Source organism: Capsicum annuum, chromosome 7 (assembly GCF_002878395.1).
Source record: "Capsicum annuum cultivar UCD-10X-F1 chromosome 7, UCD10Xv1.1, whole genome shotgun sequence".
NCBI classification, from domain to species: domain Eukaryota; kingdom Viridiplantae; phylum Streptophyta; class Magnoliopsida; order Solanales; family Solanaceae; genus Capsicum; species Capsicum annuum.
In genome coordinates this window covers 125432704-125436383 of record NC_061117.1, presented here as the reverse complement: position 1 = coordinate 125436383, position 3680 = coordinate 125432704, and the positions used below count along the sequence as shown (strand labels likewise).

The 3680-nt window shown below is 32.4% G+C and overlaps 1 long non-coding RNA gene across 1 annotated transcript; it reads left to right on the top strand.

Moving 5' to 3' along the window:
• Positions 1 to 575: 575 nt before the first annotated feature.
• LOC124885617 lies at positions 576 to 2584 on the top strand. Its single transcript, XR_007042923.1, has 5 exons — positions 576 to 842; positions 987 to 1382; positions 1456 to 1563; positions 1642 to 1741; positions 2326 to 2584. It is a non-coding gene; the product is annotated as an uncharacterized LOC124885617 (long non-coding RNA).
• Positions 2585 to 3680: the final 1096 nt, after the last annotated feature.

Genomic DNA, 3680 nt, shown 5'->3' with positions numbered 1-3680 from the left:
TAAAACTCAAAATCTACAAATTTCCTAATGGTTACGATTGAAGTAAGAGAAATATAGTATGTTTTTAGTTTAAAAACCCATATTATATCTTAAGTTGGATTTCATACGTATCAGCATATAAGTATATGTTTTGGGAGTAGTATTTAACACTAAGAAGGGAATATTGGTTTATTGCATCTTATTTTCCAGAAACTACGTGCCCATGTAGGTTTAAGGGACCTCACTAGAGAGTGTTTCCTCATCCCACTTGGTCTAAGTATAGTGATCACTTTAAGTTAAGGTTCTATTCAGATGGAATTGGTAGAACGATTCTCCCTAACGTGAGTAAGACATTGGACTCACTACTAAAAATTACCCCTATTACAACAAACTTTTTGACAACGGTTCCAAAAGCATTACAATAGACCCTCTGATGAAACTTTTACAACCTTTGAAAAAAAAATTATCCTATTAGAACTATTTTGTGATATTACTATTGTTATTATTGAAGAAACATTATAATAGAGTATCTTATATCAACGGTTTCATTAACCATTGCCATAAAGTAATCTATGGCAACTCTTTATTGGAAAAAAGATAATATCGCAAATCTTTTATTTCTTTCTCTCTCTAAAATTTCACAAAATGCGCCAAAAATAAAACTGTGTCCATAATTTCACTCATATTTCATTAATCTCTCACCCAATTTCACTACATTCCGATCGTATTTCTCTAAGCTTCGGTTGATTTCACTATGCTTTGACAATTCTCTCTCAAATCGACCATCGTACAACTGCTCTGACCACTATTTAGGAGCTAACATTTGTGTAAAGAGATGGATACTTTTGACAATTGCTATTAAGGTCATTTATAATTCTCTTAGATTATAGTCTTTATGACATGAAACACAAGTTGTTATTTTCCCCAAGAACAATTTTGACCTTTTATTTTTATAGGGAAATTCTTTAAATGTATGTTGTATACACTCTCATTTAGTTATTTAACAGATAAATTTGGGTTCAACAACATCCTGTGGGTATGGAGTGGTAGGCGTGGTGTCCATTGTTGGGTTTTTGATGGAAAAAAAAAGGTACTATCCAAGATGTGTATTCTAGGATTGATGTTTATTCTATTTACTACTATGGTCATTGTATTAATATTTCGACTATGTTCATAATGTTCTTGTTACCATCATCATAATCAGGCTGAACAATGAATAGAAGGCCATAATTATTGATTATTTTTGCGTTTACAAGGTTTTTATAGCTACCTTACATGACTGCTTGGGGAAATTATGATAGGTTTTGGTTCTAACAGAAATATGTTATGTTTACTACTCAGGTCAATGAGAATAGCACTAAAAAAGTGTCTCTAGTGGGTCTTGTACTTCATCCTTTCCTTGTGTAAGGTTTTATTCATTTAATTTATGTTTGTTTAGGTTTAGGTTGTATTCTCACTTGAGTTCTACCATTGCAGGAGATCTTATACTGAAAGATTACTTTGAGAATAGATTGCTATCAAGTCAAAGTTTGTTCTTGAATGAGGAGAGGTTCGACTAAATTCTGGGAATGATACATAATAAGTGTATACAACGTTACCTTAATTACTTCTCAATTTTTTTCATCTCATTGAGGTTTTAGTGAAGTTGAGGTGATTTTGCAGTTGTTACATCAGATCTTTGGAGAAAGTGGTTGTTTAACAAGCAGTCGATGTTGCTCGCTGGGATCAACTAAAACATTTATTGCCATCCATTAAATAAAAGGTAGCAATATTATACTAACATGTACTCTGAAAAATTATAGTTTTAAGTTATCCATTTAAATGCACGGATCTAGTCTGGCTTAATCATTAGTCTTCAGCCTATTAGGATTCTTGTATTGTGTTATTGCTCCAAACTTAAGATCTATCTCGTTCTTTTGTGAATTGAGTGAACAATGTTAAATTTTAATAATAGCTATAAGGTATGGATGCATTGTTTTCTTTTGTAATTTCTTCAAATATATACTTGGGGATTTCCATGTGATTTGCTCATACATTAAATTTGAATAAATGCCTTCAATTTCTGTTATTGTGGTTCCATTTTTCATTTTTTGGGGCAGGGTCTTCGTAGATGCATCGAAGAAATTATTTTTTCTTTTACCTATTAAAGGATTGATATGGAGGTTTGTACTATTTCTAGTTGTTTTCCACCTATTTGGAGCCTTAGAACAGCTTATATAGAGTGTAACATTACTTTTAAAACCCAGAGGAAAGAAAAGCCTGGAGAGCAACAAGTATAATAGGACTTGATTATATTCGTTACATGTTTTAATGCATAAATTCCAATTGACGGTTTATTTTTTTTAGTGTCTCAGGTCTCAAAGCACATAAATCACTTATTGAAGGCTCATTTCTATGTGCACCCCAAAATAGATTCGCTTCTTCTATGCTTGAATCATATGCACAACAAAGATACTTGAATTGTTGTATCTCCTTATCATTGGATATGCTTTCATTTATGGTCAGTGTATTTTAACTGAATTTACTCATTTTGGTAGGCCTAGTTTGTGTTCCTATTATTCCCATGAACTTTGATAAATTTGATCCTTCTTTTGTTCCAACCCTTTCCCAGGTGAACGATGCTCTGAATTAGTCTTTAGCATTTTCAAGATACCATTGATTTGATTTCAATTGGTTTAAGAGTCTTGCTTTACCTATTACTTATGATAGGAAAAATTAACTTTCATAATGTCATTTAGGACAATATAGAAATATGTATTTATTACTATTATCATGTATGATCAAACTGAATTTTTCAAAACCAAATTATCTAAGCTTGTCTATTCCTAAGATTTCCATTACCAAATTTTCAATTCTGAAGCAAATGGTTTCCTCGTAATCCAACTGTTGTTCGCTACCTCATCTGATTGGAATTTTCTTAAATGTTCAATTGGTCAAGGTTGGTGGTTGTTCTTAGAGCAAAAGGGTGTTGAACCTGATCCAAGGAATATCTTTCCTATTTAGCCAAGATCATAATATTATTCTCTTCCAGATTTAATAGATACATCTGAATTTGGCATAATGTTCTTAGCTATCCTATCCATCATCTAGTTGAAGCATGATTGGGCTCCTATAGCAAAATCTAACTATCATCATTTCCATGCTTTTCTAAGTGAACTCTCTAACCTTATCATGTGAATAGTTTTAACCAAATACTACCAAAGCAGTTATTTGTCTTTTTTTCTGGTTAATATTTTCAATAAGAAATTTGAGCAAATAGGAAATTATAAAATACTTCTGAAGTTACGTAATATGTACCAAAATTAGTACAACAACAACATACTTAGAGTGTGCATTCCTTATCTCTACCTCAAAGGTAGAGAGTCTATTTCCGATAGACCTTCAGTTAAGGAAAAACAGTCCAAATCACCCCCAAAAAGAAACTATAGGAGTGCAAGAAGCACACCAAAATTAGCATTGTTAGAGTTTGTGTACGATCGTCATCTTCATGTTTATCATGCTTTTCTTATTCTTCCACCGCCCCTCTCTTTTTTCCTCTTCTCAAGGTATATCAATCACTTTCCTTATTCCTCTATTTTCGATTGAGTATGATTGGATTTTGTCCTTTTCATTAGCTTTACCATGTGCAGATTTCAGGCTTCTTTGGAACTTTAGTGAGGCGTAATCCACCATCCCACATTGTTCATAGAGATTCACAGCAT